A 23,819-nucleotide genomic window follows, 5' to 3' on the forward strand; every position below is an offset into this window, starting at 1 on the left:
AGCTCCAATCTTCTGGCCACCTGATGTAAAGAACTGACTCATTTGAAAAGACCCTGATGCTGGGAAAGATTGAAGGCGGGAGGAGAAGGGGATGATAGAGGATGAGATGGTTGGATGGATCACCAGCTCGATGGACTTGAGTTTGAGTAAGCTCTGGGAGTTGTTGACAGACAGAGAAGCCTGGTGTGCTGCAGTCCATGGTGTCGTAAAGAGCTGGACACAACTGAGCAACTGAAGTGAACTGGATTTCCCAGGTGGTGCTAGTGGTAATAGAGAAAGCAATTGCACCCCACTCCAGTACTCTTGCCTGGAAAAATCCCATGGATGGAGGAGCCTGGTAGGCTGCAGTTCATGGGGTCGAGAAGAGTCAGACATGACTGAAGCGACTTAGCAACAGCAGCAGCAGCTAGTGGTAAAGAACCCACATGACAATGCAGGAGACAAGAGATGCGGGTTCGATCCTTGGGTCCAGAAGATCCCCTGGAGGGGGGCAATGGCAACCCACTCCAGTATTCTTGCCTGGAGAATCCCACAGACAGACGATTCTGGCAGTCACACAGAGACAGACATGACTGAAGCAACAGCATACAATGGAATATTCAGTTCAGTTCAGTTCAGTTCAGTCACTCAGTCATGTCCAACTCTTTGCAACCCCATGAATCACAGCCTGCAGGATATTACTCGGACATAAAAAAGAATGCAATAATTCCATTTGCAGCAATATGGATGGACCTAGAGATTGTTAGGGAAGTAAGTCAGACAGAGAAAGATAAATATACAGTATCACTTATATGTGGAATCTAAAAAAAAGTGGTACAAAAGAATGTTATTTACGAAACAGAAATAGTCACAGACATGGAAAACAACTTTATGGTTAGCAGGGAGTAAGGGAGGGGGGAATACTGAATGACTTGGGAGATTGGGATTGACACATACAGACTACTATATATAAAATAAGGACCTACTGTATAGCACAGCGACCTCTACTCAATACTCTGTAATGACTTATATGGGAAAAGAATCTAAAAGGAGTGGATATATGTATATGTAAGACTGATTCACTCTGTTGCACAGCAAAAACTAACACCACATTGTAAATCAATTATTGTTGTTCAGTCACTCAGTTGTGTCTGACTCTTTGTGTCCCCATGGACTGCAGCACGCCAGGCTTCCCTGTCCTTCACCATCTCCTGGAGTTTGCACAAAATCAACCATAGTCCAATAAAAAGTAATCAAAAAATAAAATACATGGCAAATCTTAAAACAATTTTATAATTAAAAAAAAAAAAGTAGAAGAGGAACAAAGGTGTTGTGGCCTGAGGGGACGCAGCTGCTCCAGAACAACAGTGGGGCAGGGAGGGAGCAGTGTGTGTGCAAGAGAATCACCCAACCTCTTTCTCTTCTTTCCCTCCAATGCCTTGCCAGTGCCTTCCACTGGCTGAACCCAGTTCAGAGCAAAACAGTAACAGAACCAGGTGATACAGTCTACAGAGGCCGGTTTCCTGGGACACAAGCAAGGCAGAGAAGATCAGAAAACAGATGGTGCAATGGGGCTGGGGCAAAATGTGTTGTTTTCTGAATAAGGGGTATAAGTATGGAAAGGAATGGAAACATCTGAATGGAAGGTTATCACTGCCTCCATGACAGATGGAGGAAAGGAAGCTCAGAGAGGTAGTCTTGCTGAGGTTATCAGCTAGAAAAAGGAACCGATTTGGAGCCCTTAATGGTGCCTTGGTCCACCTTGTTTCCCACTACACTGCATGGCTCCGCTCAGAGTGATGGTTGAAATGACCTTAGTCTCCCCTAAGCAGTTTCTGTCCTGAGATAAACCAAGGGTGTGAAACCTCATTCCTTACCCCTCCTGCAGTTCCCTACATTTTTGGTCTGAATCCATTCACTGTGGTTTTCCAAACAATCTTTCAGAGAGGGTTTCTTAAATTGCCAATAACTTTGAAAGGTATTGACAATAAGAAATTGGATTCCCTCCTTTTTGGGGAGAAGGAAGATATAAAGACATCTGAAAGAAAGAAAGAGATAGAGAGAAAAGCAAGGAAAGAAAGAAAAAAAGGAAGGAAGGGAAGGAAAAGGGAGAGGGGGGCAGGAAGAGGGACAGGGAGAGAAAGAATCTCAGCGTAAACAGCTTGGGTAGCAAGATTGGTAACAACTAAAAACTGGAGACTAACCAAATGCCTGTCAACAACTGAAGAATGTAAAAACAAACTGTGGAAATCCATGTAATGAAATATAATACAGGGAGGGAACTAGAACTGCATACAACAAAGGGAATGAGTCAAAGATGTAGTATTGAGAGGAGGAAGCCAGGGACCATTTGTACGATTTCAAAAGCAGGCAAAAATAATCTATGGTGTTAGAAGATAGGATTGTGGTAATTTTAGCATCTAGGAAATGAAAACAGGCTCCTGTGTTGTTAATCATTTTCTGGGTTTTGTCTATTTGCTTGTTTTTGTATATTTGTTTGATCTGGGTGGTGGTTGTAGAGGTGTGTTCATTTTGTGAAAGTTCATTGAGCTGCCCCTTAGATCTGTGTCCTTTTCTACATGCACAGACACACAGTTTCAGGTAGCCAGTTGCATTAGTCAGTTATGAAGCAGTAAAAATCAATCTTTCAAAATTTCTGTGGCTTTCAACACAGTTTTCTCTTTGTGGTAAGCACAATTCTAAGAATGGTGTTACTCCTGTGATGATGTTACGTTACATGGCAAAGGGGTTCTGCAGGTCCTACTGGGCTCCTTGCCCTTTGGTCCAGCCCCCACGTTGTGGTCCTGTCCTGCCTGTCCTGTCCTGCTCCTGTCCTGTCTCTGGCTCTTCCTGCCCAGCTCCTTCCCACGCTGCCCACGGTCCCCAGGAGCGCCATGGGGACCCCCTTATGGAGCCAGCAGTACAGAGGCTCAAGTCCTGCTATCTTCCTCGGCACCTCCTTTTTATGAATCAGTTGACTTGAAGATAAGATTATCAAGGCAGACCTAACCTACCTGTGGTTGCTGTTATTCAGTTGCTCAGTCCTGTCTGACTCTTTGTGACACTATGGACTGCAGTGTGCCAGCCTTCCCTGTCCTTCACCATCTCCCGGAGCTTGCTCAAATCATGTCCATTGGGTGAGTGATGCCATCTAACCATTTTGTTCTCTGTCATCCCCTTCTCCTTCTTCCTTCAGTCTTCCCCAGCATCAGGGTCTTTTCTAATGAGACAGCTCTTCGCATCAGGTGGCCAAAGTATTGGAGCTTCAGCTTTAGCATCAGTCCTTCCAATATATTCAGGATTGATTTCCTTTAGGATTGATCGGTTTGATCCCCTTAATTATGCGAACCAATTAAAAGCAGAGTGTTTTCTGGTCAGAGACTTGCCAGGGTGCAGATTCAACGTGCCATTACTGGCTTGAGGATGAAAGATGCCATACCAAAAAGGCCTGAAAGGAGCCCTTAGGAACTGAGGCCAAGCCCTGGCCCATAGCCAGTAAGAAAACAGAAACTAAGTCCTATGATCATAAGGAGACACGTTCTGCCAATAACCAGTGAGCTCTGAAAAGAACTTCAAATCCTAAATGAGAACAACAGCTGACGCCTTGATTTCAGCCTGGTGAGATACTCAGCAGGGTATGCAGGAGCACCATGCCCACACATCTGACCTATAGAAACTGGGAGATGATACATTGTGGTTTTAAGGTGCTAAGTTTGTGTTAATTTGTTTGCAGCAACAGAAAACAACCAGGGCACACTCACTCATATTTTGGTAGCTCTGTGTTGGCAGCTGCTAGAACCCGCTTGGCTCTGCTCCATGTGCCTTCACATTCTGGAACCCACACTGAAGAAGCTTCTCTATTTGGGACATTCATATGACAGAGGGAAAAGAGCAAGCAAGGTAGACAGAAACCCACGTTGCCTCTTAAAGCATGTAGTGTTCATCTTATCTGCGCTCACACTCCAGTGGTCAAAGCAGGCCACATGGCCAGACCCAAAAGCAATGGGACAGGATGTATAGTCTTATAGGAAAGGTGAGATCAAGTAATACTGGAAAACCATGCAATCTATCACCATGGAATGTTAGAACTGTGGCCTAATTGGAAAGAGCAGAGTCTATGGGGTCAGAAAGGCCACATATGAATCTTGGTACCACCACCTTACTGGCTGTGTGACCATGAAATTAGGATATTTCTCTGAGCCTTGGTCTCTTATATGGCAAACACCTATATCTTACAGGATTGTTGTGAATGTTAAATGTACCAGTATGATTCCTGATAGATACTCTAACATGTGTTCATAAATATTAGCCTCAGTCTCTTACCTTGGGGATTAACCAGAATATAATTCTTCCAAGGGGAGCAATCAGAGAAAGAAAATCATATCTAAACCCACCTCTTTTTCCCATATTTTTCTAATAAACTAATGCAGAGTCCAAAATGTATAACTCCTTTATACACTGTATCTTTTGACTGTTGTAGTAATGAATGGTTTGGGCTTCCTTGATAGCTCAAATGGTAAAGAATCTGCTGGAAATGCAGGAGACCTAGGTTCAATCCCTGGGTCAGGAAGATACCCTGGAAAAGGGAATTTCTACCCACTGCATTTTGTATTTTCAAGAGTTGCCAGTATTCTTGCCTGGAGCATTCCACGGACAGAGGAGCCTGGTGGCTAAAGTCCATTTGAAAAGAGTCGGACACAACTGAGTGACTAATGCTTTCTTCACTTTTCATTTATTTTTTCAGTAACAAATGGCTTAGAGTAAAGAGAATATAATATTGCTCTTCCGAATGGGATTGTTGAATGCAATCAACATGTGAGGTTGGATTACTTTATAATTACCTTTCTAAATTGATGACTCACTTTAACACCTAATTTTGGCTATGTTGTTATAAAGCCATAGTTACTACAGGTGGAAAACTGGCAAATGAGTCAATAATATTTTGTCCTCAGAATGTTTAGATTTTCTTTTTAACTTGCCTAGGTGGTTTTCAATGTATTTCAGGTTTCTAGTTCACAAATACCTCTTTTAAAGTAACTATTATTAATTATTTTTAAGCCCCAATCCATTATTTAGGGTTTTAACTCTTTTTAAATCACATAAAAAATAACAATCTATCTCTTTCTCTCCTACACACACACACACACACACACACACACACAAAGAAATTAGTACACTTTCTTCAGCAGAAGAAAAGAGTCAAATTACTCAAAAACTTTTCAGATGGGGATTTCCCTGATTGTCCAGTGGTTAGGAATCCACCTGCAAATGCATGGGACATGAGTTTGATCCCTGGTCAGGGAACTAGATCCCACATGGGATGAATCAACTGGGCCCATGTGCCACAGCTTCTGAGCCTGCACTCTGGAGCCCACAAGCTTCAGCTACTGAAGCCTGCATGCCCTAAAGCCAACACTCTGCAACAAAAGAGGCCACCACAAGCCTGCTCACCACAACTGGAGAGCGCCAGTGCACAGCAATGAAGATCCAGTGCAGCCAAAAGTAAGTAAATAAATAAACGTATCAGACGAAGACAACTACAGTCAACATTTTAGTGTATAGTCTTCCAATTTTTTTTTTCCTAAATAGATAATATATAGACTGCATGTGTGTGTGTATACACGCGCACACACATATATGGCATATGTTTGTATTTCTGTATGTTTACATATATTTCTAAAAAATGGAGCTATATATTATACTTATTTTTAACCTGCTTTTTCATGTAGTTATATACATATATACCATGGCTACAGTCCATAGGGTGGCAAAGAGTCAGACAAGACTGAAGCAACTTAGCACACATATACACACACACACACACAACATTACTTTAATAATTTCATTTAATGATTTTATATGTATTTTTCAGTTAGTATATTACTATTGAATATTTAGGTTATTTGTTAATTTTCTATTATTTACTCTGAAAGTGAGTTTCCACTAGCCCATATATATGAATTAGAGGGAGTCAGGGCATAGTGCTTGCTGGCCAGAGCACCCATTGATTTTAGCCCTGCTGATCGGGCAAGTCTGCTCTTAATATATATATATATATATTATATATTCTTGAAATGTTAAAAAAAAAAAACAATAAACAGAATCCCTCTTAGATTGGATGAGGCTTTTCTTGAAATTTTCAGCCATTTTATATTATCAAGAGTTGCCAGACAGAGATTTCCTTGGTCGAATGGTTAAGAACCCACCTTCCAGTGCAGGGGACACAGGTTCAATTCCTGGTCAGGGAACTAAGATTCCATATGCCACTGAGCAACTGAGCCCACAAGCCACATCTAGAGAATCCGTACACCACAGCAAAAGGTCCTGAATGATGCAACTGAGATTCCCTGTGCCACAACTAAGACCCAATGCAGCCAAATAAATAAATAGAGTTGCCAGATGGCACATAAGAGGACCAACATCTTGGTTTATTACCTGTCTTTTCCGTGAGTTGTCCTTATTGAGCTGTTAATTTCTCCAAGAAAGGGCATCAAAACTGATTAAAGTGCTATGACTTTAGGTCAGAGATGAATTTAGTGCCCCACATCCACTGTCATCTCAAAGATGCTCATGATTAAAGCACTCAGGTGATGTCTTTCCTTATTTATTGAAAATAAAAATGGAAAAGAGAGCCTTATGTTCTGATTCTTTTTTTGCTTCAGATCAAGAAAATAATTGCTTTTAAGTCCCTAAAAGAACTTGTAGTAATGACTCTTGAAAGCCCTGAATGAAGCCATTGTTATAGAAACATGACTGCCTTTATGGGTGAAACAATTACATTTTTATACCACATGGAATTAAATGGAAGTTTCTATTTGCCTCTGTTAAGAAATGCCTTTGGAGAGACTGGGAGCCAATTACCCAGGAGCTGGTGGACACTGACCTCTAGCCAGCCCGCCTGGTCCCAGCCTTCTGTTGTCTCTTCCTGGGCTCCAACTGGAGCTCTTCTGATGAATGCACTATTGTTAGTCTCTTCAGAGAGGAGCTGTGAAAGGAAAGGGAAGATTATTGGTAAGTGGGTAGGAAAATGTTCCAACAAAAGAATGAAATGAAGTAATTAGCTTCCTTCTATATATAAGCACCAGCCTTGCTGTTAAATCTTCAGGCTGTAGCGAGTAAGGAAAACAATGACATTCCTGATGCATGAAGAGTCACCTGCAGCCATTGACCAATCACAGGTAAGGCCACTCTCTTCTTTACCCTGGGGAAAATGGGAGGTGTGTTAGCGTTAGTTGCTCAGTCATGTCCAGGTCTTTGTGACTCCATGTACTGTAACCTGCCAGGCTCCTCTGTTCCTGGGACTCTCGAGTCAAGAATACTGGAGTGGATTGCTATTTCCTTCTCTAAGAATGGCTCACATTTTAAAAGGTTTTAATAAGATGAGAACTATCCTAGAATAAATTTGTAGTCATCCCACCCCAGGGTGACATATATATATGCTTTTTAATTCCATCATGGTTTATCACAGGATACTGAATATAGTTCTTGTGCTATACAGTAGGGCCTTGATGTTTATCCATCCTATTTATAATAGCTTACATCTGCTAACCCCAACTTCCCAGTCCATCACTTTCCCTCCCCCCTCCCCTTTGGCAGTCACAAGTCTGTTCTCTATATCTATGAGTCTGTTTCTTTCTTGTGATAGATTTATTTGTGCCATGCTTTCCATTTAGAATGGGAATCATTCCTGAGTGGAAGGACTATGTAAAATGACAAGCCCTAAAGGGAATAATTCTTTTTAACATGATATGACCTTTTGAAGGGCTTCTCTATGGCTCAGCTGGTAAAGAACCTACCTGTCAATGCAGGAGACACAAGAGACGCAGGCCATCCCTGGGTCGAGAAGATACCGGGGAGAAGGGAATGGCTACCCACTCCAGTATTCTTGCCTGGAGAATTCCATGGACAGAGGAGCCTGGCAGTCTACAGTCCATGGGGTTGCAAAGAGTCAGACACAACTGAATGACTAACACTGACTTACTTGGTTTAACAGGCCGGGGATTTTAAAACGTTATACACACTTATCTTAGATATTATAGTTTAACCTAAGACATATATGAGTACATTCAGTAATTGTATAATAGAATAGAATGCCAAGGCCCTTTCTCTGAGTGTCTGCTAATTAGAGTTGTATCATTTGTCTTGTAAGAACCACACTCAAGCTTCTGTTTCCTTAAAGTGCAGCAAAATGCAATCTGAGTGCAGAATCTTAAAGATATGTTTACAAACTTTTCCCAAGCATGTCTGGTTCACCTTTCCTATACTGATTTGGATTATAATATTTTCAGGCCACTCACTCTCACCAAGTCTTTCCAAAGAATCTCAACTTAGTTTTCACAGGAACAATTCTATTTTACACTCAAGGTTTCATTGGTTTATATAATATGTAATTAAATGCTGTAACATAATGAACAGTACAAGTGCATTGATTGGCTCGCTGATAAAATACAACTGTTTCTTGGTAAAGATACAACGAAATTGATGGGACCAGGGCAATTCAATGTACCAGACCTCTACCAATCTCCAATGATGAGTGTGAACGAAGATTGGGCAGTATTGTTAATGAGGTGATTTGGCTATTTGGCAATTGATAATGTGAGCTAGAGCAACAGTAGAGCTTTCCAGGTGATGCTAATGGTAAAGTACCCGCCTGCCAATGAAGAAGCCGCAGGAGACTTGAGTTCGATCCCTGGGTTGAGAAGCTCCTCTGGAGGAGAGCATGGCAACCCACTCCAGTATTCTTGCCTGGAGAATCCCACGGACAGAGGAGCCTGGCGGGCTACAGTCCATAGAGATGCACAAAGTTGGACACAAATGAAGCGACTTAGCACTCATGCACAGAGCAACAGTAGTAGAAGTAGTAGAAAAAGATAGGAGAGGACAAACTGAAATGGCAGAAACTTTGGAAATAAACAGGCTTGAGTTCAAATTCTGACTTCATTGCTTAGCTGTGAACCTCAAAGTTTCTGCTTACTTATATGTAAAACAGGAATACGTGGTGCAGTGAAAGTCAGGAAAACACAGCTAATGTACTTAGCAGTGTACCTAACACAAGTAAGTAAACAACATAATATTATCAGTAGAATTTTATGTTGAATTGAGGAAATTGAAGACTCAAAGATGATTCCCTATTATCTACCCTGCCTAGATAAATGATAATAAGATAAAAAAGATAACATCACTAACGGAAATAGGAAAACCAAGAGGAGAAACAAGAGAAGAACTGAACATATTTTCAGGCTGAGGGGAGAGAATCAGTAGCAAGAGAAATTTTTTTTAAAAATTAGAAATTAAATATGGTTTTCTCCATTGTATGAGATTGTGGGTGGTTTTTACACTCATCTTTGTTCCTTTCTATATCTTCCAAGTTTTCTACATTGAGTGTATAAATACTGGGCTCAAAACAAAACAAAAACGAAAAACACCATTTCCTTCAACATGAGATATGAGATGGGGGTAGTCTATGAGATAATGCTCCAGGAAAAATGGAATAGGGTGGGATGGGGACACAGAGGGAGAAAAAAAAGCTTGGAAAGGGGAGAGAGAGATTGCTTCCACTGAGGCAAGAAAGAAAAGAGAATGAATGAAGGTTCAGAGAAGTTCTAAACTGGGGGTAAGACAAGTTGAGGAAAATCACATCCTTTGGCTTCTATATTTTTAAGTAAATTAAGAGCCAAGGTAGTTTGGTAAAATTGAGGAGGGAAGAAAGAACCAGAAATATGGAAAGAGTGTCTGCTGTATATTTCAGGAAACCCTAACTCAGGGCTCTATAGTGACCTTAATGGGAAGGAAAGCCAAAAAAAAGGGTGGGGGGTATATGTTACATAAAGCTAGTTCACTTTGCTGTGCAGTAGAAACTAACACATTACAATCAAACAAAGCAACTATACTCCAATAAAAATTAAATTTAAGAAATAAATAAAAACACTGACAGCTGTTGAACTTAAATAGGAAGGCAAGTGACAGGTGGGAAAGATACATTGTAAGGAAGCTTGGGACCTAGGAGACCCAGGAGGCCAAGTTTGGGTTTCTTGAAAAGCCTATTTTCAACAGGAACTAATATGTATCTTGTGGTTGCCATGGAGCTGAATAGAATGAGGAGGTCAAAAGGTATTAATAATAATGTTTATAGTATATAATATTATTTATAGTATAATTAGGAGGTTAAAGAGAATACTATTTGTGCTAGTGTATGCTTTTCCTTTAATACATTTATATTTTTAAAGGGTTTTTAATGGCATTACTGAAACTACAATAAAGTGAAGAAAAGAAATATGAAGAGAGTAAAAATGTTTTTAAAACTTAATATGAGGAACAGAAAAAGGTTCAATTTGAAATTGATACAATATTCCCGAAGAGCCAGAGCAGCTGGCCCTCAGCTCAGAGCAGCTGAGGTTGGAGAATATGTGTGCATAGTGGTCAGTGGCCGAGTTATCTCTGTGGCTGCAGCTGACCATTTGGAAAGGGGAGTGGCAGCTAGAACTGGCCGGGCAGATGGGGCAGGAGAAATGAGTGTGGATATTTAGGAGAATCCTTCCCCTTCCCAGTCTGCGCTTCCTCCTCATCTCTCACAATGACTACCATGTCTTCTGTTGCTCCTTGCAGAAAGCCCGGGATCACGCTAGCCTTCTCCTTCAGGAACCCCCACCTAAACAGTCCCCAGGTTCTGCCCATTTTCTCTCCTAACAGTACACCCCTCTTCACTGTCACCGCAGCTGCAGAGGCTGTTGTCCTCTCGCCCTGTGGCCTCGGCCTCTAACTGCTCAGCCAGGTCCGCTTCTGCTTCACTCAGTTCCATTCTTTGCACTGTCCTGGCCTTTAAAAGTCACATCAGGAACTGGTTCACCCTTTTAAGACCCATAAAGAGCTTCTGGTTTCTCTTGGAATAAGGACCAATGTTCCCAATATAGCTCACCAGATCCTCATGGTCTGGCTCTTATGATATCCCAGATTCACCTGGCAGAGGCCGGCCCCCACAGCCCCGCTCTCTATTCTCTGGGCACAAGGGCCTTCTCTTTGCTCCTCAAAGACACGGAGACAAAAAGTGACCCACAGAGACAGAGATGGGGGTGGAGTCTCATGTAATCAGATGGAGTCTCATATAATCAGATGCTACGGGCTTCCTAAGGAAGAGAGAAATAAACTAAATATTGGAGCTTCCCAGGTGGCTTGATCACTGCTTCAAGAACAAGAACACTGCTTGAACACTGCTTCTTGAACAAGAAAGTGCTTGTGAACACTGGAGACACAAGAGACCCAGGTTCGGTCCTCTGGTTGGGAAGATCCCTTGCAGTAGGAAGTGGCAACCCATTCCAGTATTCTTGCCTGGGAAATCTCATGGACAGAGGAGGCTGGTGGGCTACAGTCCATGGGGCCACAAAGAATCAGATATGACTGAGTGACTAAGTACATAGCACAAATTAAAATTTAAAAACAAAGACTGAGCACTGACTCAAAGCGGTTAAACGATTTAAACTAGAGAGGAAAATGGTGTTTATTGATTGGCTTTCCCTTACACACTGCACGCTGGATGCATAGTGCTTAGGGAGCTCGTGGGGAAGTTCAGACCTGTTTTAGGGAATAACACCCATACCATATACAGACACAGGTTCGTCCAAGACAATTATCTCTGAGCATGTTCCCTGAATGTCCCAAAGGCATTTCTACCCCAGCAACCCCCTCCCACATCTACCCTCCACCCTATCCATCTCCAGAAGCTACACTTGTGCCAGAGAAGAACTGTCTTGGATCTCCCTGTACCTGGTACTACTGACCTGACCCTCCAGTCCTCTCTCAGCCAGGCTCTCAGCTTGTCTGGATATGGCATCTGCCCCCAGCCTAATTGCACCCCCGACCAGTCTGTCCTCCCATTCATTCTCCTCTCAGATACTGGGCTGATCCTTCTAAAATATCAATTTGACCATGTCGCTCTCAGGATGAAAAAAGAAAAAAAAAAAGAGGAAATAGTAAAATGTAAGAAAAAATGTTGGCATTGCTCCCAAGGAGTAGGGAGGGAAAAAGGGATGACCTCTGAAAGTATTGTGATTCCAGTAGGGTGATCAGAGGAAAGCCAAATTTTAGTTGGTTGTACTCTTAGTTTTTCATTCATTTAATTAGATAATATCATAAGTTCAATATTTCTCTAAATACCTGTGAAAGGTCTGAGGCTCTGAAGATTATATGTACCTGTTAGTACTAAAGGGCAGACTCTTTCTAAAATGAGCCATAGATTTCTGCAAAGCTTAATTTACCTTCCAAAAAAAAAAAAAAAAAATGTCAGAAAAGAAAAATCTCAGACCTTTTGTTTCACAAGAGTAGTATGACACTGCGGATGGTCACTGAAAAAAAAAAAAATCTCTTGAAAATTGGTTGAAACTCAGTAATGACTTCAAGTAAGATCACCAAATATGTGCAAGTGACATTCTCACATTTCTACACTCGTGGGTGACTCAGCCCTTGTTCAGCAGGGCTGTAGGGACAAATCACTGCAGACTAGCGATTGCATTATACAAGCTGGATGATCAGGGTCCTCTTCTCTAGTTGACGTGTGTGCGTACATACTCAGTTGCTTCAGTCATGTCTCTTTGCGACCCTGTAGATTTTAGCCCACCAGTCTCCTCTGTCCATGGGATTCTCCAGGCAAGAATACTGGAGCGGGTTCCCATGCCCTCCTCCAGGGGATCGTCCCAACCCAGGGATTGAAACCAGGTCTCCTGTACTGCAGGTTTATTCTTTACTGCTGAGCCACCTGGGAAGCCCTTTCTAGGGGGCAAAGGCTTAAAAGAACTGTGCTTCAAACAGCATGTTTGTTTAGCAAAGAGCCTTATTTGCAGGGACCGTAGGAAGGGAGCCTCTTTCTAATTTCTTCATGTAAATGCCAAAGCACTTTTCAAATGTTATGAGAGCATCCACTTGAACTGCTGTATGTGACAAGTGAATGGTGTTTTCAAGTAACTCCTCAAATTATGACCCCAGACCTGGTCAATAAAGGCATTCAGGAATTGTCTAGAGCCTCAAGCTGCACGTATCATTTGTCTAAGTGGATGCCTGACGTTCAAGCCTGAGCCTAAACTGGGTTCAGATGTTCTGGATGTATAAAAAGTGATGCCCAGTAGCATCCTTTGGATAACTCAAACCTATCTTATTTTTAATAAAAAAATTTAATTGAAGTATAGTTGGCATACAACATTATATTAGTTTCAAGTACACAACATAGTGATTCAACATTTATATACTTTACAAATTGATCACAATGCTAAGCCCAATAATCATCTGTCACCACACAAAGTTATTACAATAGTATTGACTATATTCCCTTTGCTGTATATTATATCCCTATGACTTACTTATTTTATAACTAGAAGTTTATATGTCTTGATTCCCCTCACCTATTCTGCCCAACCCCAGATCCCTTCCCCTCTGGTGATCACCAATGTGTTATCTGTATATATGAGCCTGTTTCTAGTTTGCTGGTTGGTTTTTTTCCTTAGATTCCACCTACAAGTGAAATCGTATGGTACTTGTCTTTCTCTGACTTATTTCATTTAGCATAATACCCTCTAGTACGCTCATGCTATTGCAAATGGCAAGATTTCATTCTTCTTATGACTGAGTAATATTTATATATATATATATATATATATATACTCAATCTTCTTTATCCATTTATCCACTGATGAATACTTAGGTTGCTTCCATACCTTGCTTATTATCAATAATGCTGCAGTGAACACAGAGATGTATGTATTAATATCTTTTTAATTAGTGTTTTCATTTTCTTTGGATAAATACCTAGTAGTGAAATTGCTGTATTATGTGCAAGTTTTATTTTTAATTTTTTGGAGACTCCTCCATACTGTTTCTAGAAACACATCTGCAGGTAGAATATAGGAATGGTTCTCAGTGCAGTTTGGTAGCTGTCTTGTACTCACCATCATGAATCACAACTGGATGAAGGAGAAAGGGGAGTTGGACCTGTGATTTGGCTTTTAAGACACATGACCCAGAGATTTGAAGGGACATCTCCTCTCCCCTCACTCCAGACCTCCATTCATCATTAGTGCTGCAAGAGAACTTTAATGGCATCTTCCAGTGTGAGATGGATGACCAGAGCCATGAAGAGTCACACACGATGGCAAGAGGGAACTTGCTCATAGTGGACTGTGGTCATTCTGCAGGGAGAGTAAAATCCAAAATAATTCATAATTTCTGGCCTGGCTGGCTGATAGGTGGTGGTATCACTTCTTGAAGTAGAGAATAAAAGAAAAGATGATGGCCAACTCAGCTTTGGAGATCTTGAGTTTAAGATGACTATGAAATTTCCAGGGAAAGGTGTAAAAAGAGCTTTAGAGAGAGTCTTGGGTAGAGCTATAAATTTAGTGTCAAAAGTTTAGAGATGTCAGTTAAAGTCATGGCTGTTGACGAGATGGTCTAGAGAAAGTACATGAGGAGAGCAAAAAAGACCGCAAAACCCTAAGACTGTCCATATTAAAAGGAGCAGTAAGAAGTGAGCTTAATAGAGTGATAATTAAATAACTGGGTAAGCCTACCTAGGGATGTAAGAAGAAGATCTGGGAAAGTTGCTCCTCAAGAAAATCAACTTATAATCTACATAGTTGTTTTTGGAAAATTTACCACTTATTTATTTCTAGATCTTTCCTTTCAGAAAAACTGACCGTAGAGTATTAAATCTGAAACTGGACACTCAAGTCAAAGAAATAATTGTTAGGACTTTAAAGATACAAATAAGGATATAAACCTTAGCAGTAGAGAATCCGCCTGCCAATGCAGGAGATGGTTTGATCGCTGGGTCAGGAAAATCCCCTGGAGAAGGAAATGGCAGCCCACTCCAGTATTCTTGCCTGGGAAATCCCATGAACAGTGGAGCCTGGTGGGCTAGTGTCCATGGGGTTGCAAAGAGTCAGACATGACTTAGCAACTGAAAAATGACAACAACAACAACAAATAAACCTTACATAAATTAGGATATGTTTAAGGATATAAACCAGTTAAGCCCGTAAATAATAAATAGTCATTAGCTGAAGCATAGCAGTGTTAAGTCCTAGAAATTTTATTTCTTTTAAAAAATTGATTGTCCAGAGCCACAATAATTGGTGCTTAAAAGTGATTAATCTCTTTATTTCCCCTCCAGTCATTTGAAACCTTCTATAAGATGCCCTAGTGGAGAAAGTTTAATATTTCAATGGAGACTTTACAAGGGCATTTGTTTTGCAAGGTTTTAGAGTTGTGATGGCACAGTTCTCAGTATCATAATTCAACAACCAGCCTCCTGCAAATCAGACGTTTTTATGCAGGTTCAGAAGCTATGCAGGACCGTGAACTCCAGTACTGAAATTTTAGAGAGCAACTCTTTCATTTTCTTTTAACTGGAAAATAAACAGACTGCTATCTTCTTTATAAAAGTAAGTCCTGCTGCTGCTTAGCTGCTCAGTCATGTCTGACTCTTTGCGACCCTATGGACTATAGCCCACCAGGCTCCTCTGTCTGGGATTCTCCAGACAAAGATACTGGAGTGAGTTGCTATTCCCTCCTCCAGGGGAGCTTTCCAACCCTGGAATAGAACCCATGTCTCCTGCAGTGGCAGACAGATTCTTTACCACTAGCACCACCTGGGAATCCCGCTAGAGGCTGCAGCAGCCCTGAAACCCTGCTTTCTGCCTCCCAGTGGATTCTGACAGCCCTGGAATTGGCACAGGTCTCCCTGGGTCAGGCCGACATCACTAAGGGTGCCAGTATCAGATTAATTACACTGCCCTCTGATCTGACTTGCTAAGAATAAAAATCTGATGGGTCCCTGATGAATCTCAAACTGTATGATTAACATCTAACGTGTGAGAACGCTTCACTCTACATCAAAACTGTATCATCAATTATCCATGTGAACCCTTGATGAAGAGAATGAACTTTTAAAATATGTTCAGATTGCATGGATGTGGTGCCTGAGTATTTACCTTTGCAAATTATCATTTTTCAGTAAATGTAGCTTCACCACTTGTCCAGGTTTACCCAAGCCTCTTCCAGTTTTAGACTGATAATCCTGCAAACTGAGATGGTTGGTCACCCTAGGAAAATGAATCAATCTCTCTTGTTGGTCTTATTCTGAAAAATGAGAAAGGACCCAATTATCAGTTCAGTTCAGTTGCTCAGTTGTGTCCGACCCTTTGTGACCCCATGAATCACAGCACGCCAGGCCTCCCTGTCCATCACCAACTCCCAGAGTTCACTCAGACTCACGTCCATCGAGTCAGTGATGCCATCCAGCCATCTCATCCTCTGTCATCCCCTTCTCCTCCTGCCCCCAATCCCTCCCAGCATCAGAGTCTTTTCCAATGAATCAACTCTTCACATCAGGTGGCCAAAGTACTGGAGTTTCAGCTTTAGCATCATTCCTTCCAAAGAAATCTCAGGGCCGATCTCCTTCAGAATGGACTGGTTGGATCTCTTTGCAGTCCAAGGGACTCTCAACAGTCTTCTCCAACACCACAGTTCAAAAGCATCAATTCTTCGGTGCTCAGCCTTTTTTACAGTCCAACTCTCACATCCATACATGACCACTGGAAAAGCCATAGCCTTGACTAGACGGACCTTTGTTGGCAAAGTAATGTCTCTGCTTTTGAACATGCTATCTAGGTTGGTCATAACTTTCCTTCCAAGGAGTAAGCGTCTTTTAATTTTATGGCTGCAGTCACCATCTGCAGTGATTTTGGAGCCCAGAAAAATAAAGTCTGACCCTGTTTCCACTGTTTCCCCATCTATTTCCCATGAAGTGGTAGGACCGGACGCCATGATCTTTGTTTTCTGAATGTTGAGCTTTAAGCCAACCTTTTCAGTCTCCACTTTCACTTTCATCAAGAGGCTTTTGAGTTCCTCTTCACTTTCTGCCATAAGGGTGGTGTCATCTGCATATCTGAGGTGATTGATATTTCTCCCGGCAATCTTGATTCCAGCTTGTGTTTCTTCCAGTCCAGCGTTTCTCATGATGTACTCTGCATATAAGTTAAATAAGCAGGGCGACAATACATAACTATATATAAAAATACAACCTGAGGATTCTATTTTTAATTGCAGCCTCTTCTTGCTTACTTAGCATACTGTAGCTATACTTCCAGCTAAATGGGATCCTTTTCACATAAATCTTTCCCCTTTTTAAGGGATTTTTCCATTTCTTATGTGACACTTTCTGTTCCTAAGACCATAATTAACACTGCCTTCTAGATTGTACCAGATCATTCTGACCCAGACAGTGACCTTAGCTCCACAGGGAAGCCTTTTATTCAAGCCTAGCAGTTGTCCTGGTTTACTCATCACTTTAACTGCTGCATTGCAGAGTCGCATTTCCCCATCCTACAAGTGAGTGTTTTAAGTGTTTGAACCAGGAGGAGAACAGAAACTCAAATGCTAGGTTAAGCTACATAAATAGTTTTTTTTTTTTTTCTATTTAGCAGTCCCTAGCATCTAAATTTGCTAAGTATACACTGTGAATCTCCAAAGAAATCAAATACATTCAGTATTTCACAAACATATTTGATCATGGATGTCACTTGAATAGCTTGTAGAATTCATGTCTGGCTGTAGAAAGTTTGAGAAGCACTAGTATAAGTGGAAAAGCACAGACTTTGCTGCCATAGAGCTCTGGGTTCAAATCTTAGCTCCAGTGCTTTTTAGTTACATGCCTCATTCACTTAACCTATCAGTAAATCCTTTCTTTTGGAGAAGGCAATGGCACCCCACTCCAGTACTCTTGCCTGGAAAATCCCATGGACAGAGGAGCCTGGTAGGCTGCAGTCCATGGGGTCACGAAGAGTTGGACATGACTGAGCGACTTCACATTCACTTTTCACTTTCATGCATTGGAGAAGGAAATGGCAACCCACTCCAGTGTTCTTGCCTGGAGAACCCCAGGGACAGCAGAGCCTGGTGGGCTGCCGTCTATGGGGTCGCACAGAGTCGGACATGACTGAAGTGACTTAGCAGTAGCAGCAAATCCTTTCTTTAATTAAGTTTCCAAGTTATTATAAAAAAAGGATGTAAAAGAGGGAGGACATTTAAAGGCAACTTCTGTTTCCTCTTTTGTATATTAGGTACCTACATACTGGGGCTCCTGTAAGGAGTTATAAGCTTGTATATGAAAGGCACCTGCCATACTACCTCAGAAGTTGATGGTGTAAATGTAACATGAATATCTTATCCCAGTGACTATAGACTCATGAGACATTAATGGACCAAAGCTAAAACAAAAAGCATAAGTCTTGCTTTTTCTGCTCTTTGACAGCAGAATTCTATCACTTCAGAATTCCATTCCTTTGAGGCTTGACATTTTTATCATCTTACTGTTAACAAATCACCCTTAGCAGACATTGCTTGCTTACTGTTAACAAATCATCCGTTTGCAGACATTGCTTAAAAGATAATGGAAGCAAGTACCATACTGTTTTGATTACTGTAGCTTTGTAGTATAGCCTGAATTCAGGGAGGCTGTTTCCTCAAGTTTCGTTTTTCTTTTTCGGGATTGCTTTGGTTATTTGGGTTTTTTGACTTTCCAAACAAATTAATTCCATACAAATTTGTGTTCCAGTTCTGTGAAAATAGGCATTGGTAATTGGTAGAGATTGCACTGAATCTATAGATTACTTTGAATATTATCATTTTCACAATATTGATTCTTCCAATCCAAGAACATGGTATATCTCTCCATCTATTTGCATCAACTTTGATTTCTTTCATCAGTATCTTATAGCTTCTTAAGTATAGGTCTTTTGCCTCCTTGCTGCTGCTGCTGCTGCTGCTGCGTCGCTTCAGTCGTGTCCGACTCTGTGCGACCCCATAGATGGCAAGTTTATTTCTAGGTATTTTATTCTTTTTGATGTGATGGTAAATGAGATTGTTTCCTTAATTTCTCTTTCTAACCTTTCATTGTTAGTATATAGGAATGCAAGAGATTTCTGTGTATTAATTTTGTATCCAGAAATTTTACCAAATGCACTGATGAGTTCTAGTAGTTTTCTGGTAGCATCTTTAGGATTTTCTATGTATAGTATCACGTCATCTGCAACTGAAGTGACAGTTTTACATCTTCTTTTCCAATTTGGATTCCTATTATTTCTTTTCTTCTCTGATTGCTGTGGCTGGGACTTCCAAAACTATGTTGAATAATAGTGGCAACAGCAGATATCCCTGTCTTGTTCCTGATCTTAGAGCAAATGCTTTCAGCCTTTCACTGCTGAGAATGATGCTAGCTGTGGGTTTGTCAGGTGCAGTCTTTATTATGTTGAATAAGTTCTCTCTATATAGATCAATGGAACCGGATAGAAAGCCCAGAAATAGACCCACACACTTATGGACAATTAATCTACAACAGAAGATGCAAGAATATACAATGAAGAAAAGACAGTCCTCTCAATAAGTGGTGCTGGGAAAACTGGACAGCTACATGTGAAAAAATGAAAAAATGAAATCTAACACCATCCACAAAAATAAACTCAAAGTAGATGAAAGACCTAAATGTATGGCCAGACACTATAAATCTCTTAGAGGAAAACACAGGAAGAACACTTTTGATATAAATTTCAGCAGTTTCTTTTTCATTTTTTATTTTGTTTTGAACTTTTTTTTTTATATTGGGGTATAACCTATTAACAATGTTGTGATAGTTTCAGGTGAAGAGAGAAGGGACTCACCCATACATAAACATGTATCCATTCTCCCCCAAGTCTCTTCCCCTCCAGGCTACCACATAACATTGAGCAGAGTTCCATGTGCTATATAATAGGTCCTTGTTGATTATCCATTTTAAATATAGAAGTGTGTGTACATGACTATCCCAAACTCCCTAACTATCCCTTCCCCCAGCAACCATAAGTTCATTTTCTAAGTCTGTGAGCCTTTCTGTTTTGTAAATAAGTTCATTTGTATCATTTCTTTTTAGAGTCCACATATAAGGGATGTCATACAATATTTCTCCTCTGTCTGACTTACTTCACTCAGTATGACATTATCTAGGTCCGTCTATGTTGCTGCAAATGGCATTATTTCCTTCTTTTTAATGGCTGAGTAATATCCCATATATGTACCACATCTTTTTTATCCATTCCTCTGTTGATGGACATTTAGGTTGCTTCCATGTCTTAGCTATTGTTAATAGTGCTGCAATGAATATTGGGTGCATATATTCTTTCAGATCATGTTTTTCTCCAGATATATGCCTAAAAGTGGGAATGCAAGGTCATATGATAGCTGTGTTTATTTTTTTTTTATTTCATATATGATATTCTACATGTTTTTAAGGAAACTCCATACTGTTCTCCATAGTGGCTATACAAATTTTCATTCCCACCAACAATGAAGGAGGCTTCCCTTCTCTCCACAACCTCTCCAATATTTATTTTTTGTGGATTTTTTTTTTTTAATGATAGCCATTCTGGCTGGTATGAGGTGATATCTCATTGTAGTTTTGATTTGCATTTATCTAATAATTAGTGATGTTGTACATGTTTTCATGTGCCTATTGGTCATCTGTACATCTTTGGAAAAATATCCATTCAGGTCTTCTGCTCATTTGTTGACTGGGTTGTTTGTTTTGATGCTGTTACGCATCATGAACTGTTTGTTAATTTTGGAGACTAATACTTTGTTGGGTACCATGAGAACCCCATGAACAGTATGAAAAGGCAAAATGAAAAGATACTTAAAGAGGAACTCCCCAGGTCAGTAGGTGCCCAATATGCTACTGGAGATCAGTGGAGAAATAACTCCAGAAAGAATGAAGGGATGGAGCCAAAGTAAAAACAATACCCAGTTGTGGATGTGACTGGTGATAGAAGCAAGGTCCGATGCTGTAAAGAGCAATATTGCATAGGAACCTGGAATGTTAGTTCCATGAATCAAGGCAAATTGGAAGTGGTCAAACAGGAGATGGCAAGAGTGAACGTTGACATTCTAGGAATCAGCGAACTAAAATGGACTGGAATGGGTGAATTTAACTCAGATGACCATTATATCTACTACTGTGGGCAGGAATCGCTCAGAAGAAATGGAGTAGCCATCATGGTCAACAAAAGAGTCCGAAATGCAGTACTTGGATGCAATCTCAAAAACGACAGAATGGTCTCTGTTCGTTTACAAGGCAAACCATTCAATATCACAGTAATCCAAGTCTATGGCCCAACCAGTAATGTTGAAGAAGCTGAAGTTGAAAGGTTCTATGAAGACCTACAAGACCTTTTAGAACTAACACCCAAAAAAGATGTCCTTTTCATTATAGGGGACAGGAATGCAAAAGTAGGAAATCAAGAAACACCTGGAGTAACAGGTGAATTTGGCCTTGGAATATGGAATGAAGCAGGGCAAAGGCTAATAGAGTTTTTCCAAGAGAACGCACTGGTCATAGCAAACACCTTTTTCCAACAACACAAGAGAAGACTACACATGGACATCACCAGATGGTCAGCACTGAAATCAGATTGATTCTATTCTTTGCAGCCAAAGATGGACAAGCTCTATACAGTCAGCAAAAACAAGACCAGGAGCTGACTGTGGCTCAGATCATGAACTCCTTATTGCCAAATTCAGACTGAAATTGAAGAAAGTAGGGAAAACCACTACACCTTTCAGGTATGACCTAAATCAAATCCCTTATGATTATACAGTGGAAGTAAGAAATAGATTTTAGGGACTAGATCTGATAGAGTGCCTGATGAACTATGGACTGAGATTCATGACATTGTACAGGAGACAGGGATCAAGACCATCTCCATGGAAAATAAATGCCAAAAAGCAAAATGGCTGTCTGGGGAGGCCTTACAAATAGCTGTGAAAAGAAGAGAAGCAAAAAGCAAAGGAGAAAAGGAAAGATATAAGCATCTGAATGCAGAGTTCCAAAGAATAGCAAGGAGAGATAAGAAAACCTTCCTCAGTGACTAGTGCAAAGAAATAGAGGAAAACAACAGAATGGGAAAGACTAGAGATCTCTTCAAGAAAATTAGAGATACCAAGGGAACATTTCATGCAAAGATGGGCTCAATAAAGGACAGAAATGGTATGGACCTAACAGAAGCAGAAGATATTAAGAAGAGGTGGCAAGAATACATGAAGAACTATACAAAAAGATCTTCACAACCAAGATAATCACGATGGTGTGATCACTGACCTAGAGCCAGACATCCTGGAATGTGAAGTCAAGTGGGCCTTAGAAAGCATCACTACAAACAAAGCTAGTGCAGGTGATGGCATTCCAGTTGAGCTATTTCAAATCCTGAAAGATGATGCTGTGAAAGTGCTGCACTCAATATGCCAGTGAATTTGGAAAACTCAGCAGTGGCCACAGGACTGGAAAAGGTCAGTTTCATTCCAATCCCAAAGAAAGGCAATGCCAAAGAATGCTCAAACGACTGCACAATTGCACTCATCTCACAGGCTAGTAAAGTAATGCTCAAAATTCTCCAAGCCAGGCTTCAGCAGTACGTGAGCCGTGAACTTCCAGATGTTCAAGCTGGTTTTAGAAAAGGCAAGGGACCAGAGATCAAATTGCCAACATCTGCTGGATCATGGAAAAAGCAAGAGAGTTCCAGAAAAACATCTATTTCTGCTTTATTGACTATGCCAAAGCCTTTGACTATGTGGATCACAATAAACTGTGGAAAATTCTGAAAGAGATGGGAATACCAGACCACCTGATCTGCCTCTTGAGAAATTTGTATGCAGGTCAGGAAGCAACAGTTAGAACTGGACATGGAACAACAGACCGGTTCCAAATAGGAAAAAGAGAATGTCAAGGCTGTATATTGTTACCCTGATTATTTAACTTATATGCAGAGTACATCATGAGAAACGCTGGACTGGAAGACACACAAGCGTGAATCAAGATTGCCAGGAGAAATATCAATAACCTCAGATATGCAGATGACACCACCCTTATGGCAGAAAGTGAAGAGGAACTCAAAAGCCTCTTGATGAAAGTGAAAGTGGAGAGTGAAAAAGTTGGCTTCAAACTCTACATTCAGAAAACTAAGATCATGGCATCTGGTCCCATCACTTCATGGGAAATAATAGGGAAACAGTGTCAGACTTTATTTTTGGGGCTCCAAAATCACTGCAGATAGTGATTGCCGTTATGAAATTAAAAGACACTTACTCTTTGGAAGGAAAGTTATGACCAACCTAGATAGCATATTCAAAAGCAGAGACATTACTTTGCCAACAAAGGTCCATCTAGTCAAGGCTATGGTTTTTCCTGTAGTCATGTATGGATGTGAGAGTTGGACTGTGAAGAAGGCTGAGTGCCAAAGAATTGATGTTTTTGAACTGTGATGTTGGAGAAGACTCTTGAGAATCCCATGGACTGCAAGGAGATCCAACCAGTCCATTCTGAAGGAGATCAGCCCTGGGTGTTCTTTGGAAGGAATGATGCTAAAGCTGAAACTCCAGTACTTTGGCCACCTGATGCGAAGAGTTGACTCATTGGAAAAGACTCTGATGCTGGGAGGGATTGGGGGCAGGAGGAGAAGGGGACGACAGAGGGTGAGATGGCTGGATGGCATCACTGACTCGATGGACGTGGGTTTGGGTGAACTCCGGGAGTTGGTGATGGACAGGGAGGCCTGGCGTGCTGGGATTCATGGCATCGCAAAGAGTCGCACACGACTGAGAGACTGAACTGAACTGAACCTTGTTGGTCATATCACTTGCAAAGGTTTTCTCCCAATCTGTGGGTTGTCTTTTCATTTTGTTTATGGTTTCATTTGCTGTGCAAAAGCCTTTGAGTTTAAGTAGGTCCCATTTATTTTTGTTTTTATTTACATTATTCATAGCAGTATCTTTTTTGA

General features: G+C 40.8%; 1 protein-coding gene across 1 annotated transcript in view; it reads right to left on the bottom strand.

The window, feature by feature from the left end:
• LMNTD1 (lamin tail domain containing 1) overlaps nucleotides 1–23,819 on the bottom strand; it is a 486,411-nt gene that overhangs the window by 162,791 nt on the left and 299,801 nt on the right. The window contains exon 3 of the mRNA XM_070371229.1: nucleotides 6,863–6,964. The gene's annotated coding sequence lies outside the window, so the exon portion shown is untranslated. The remainder of the gene's footprint in view (nucleotides 1–6,862; nucleotides 6,965–23,819) is intronic.

Source organism: Bos mutus, chromosome 5 (assembly GCF_027580195.1).
Source record: "Bos mutus isolate GX-2022 chromosome 5, NWIPB_WYAK_1.1, whole genome shotgun sequence".
In the NCBI taxonomy this organism is placed as follows: domain Eukaryota; kingdom Metazoa; phylum Chordata; class Mammalia; order Artiodactyla; family Bovidae; genus Bos; species Bos mutus.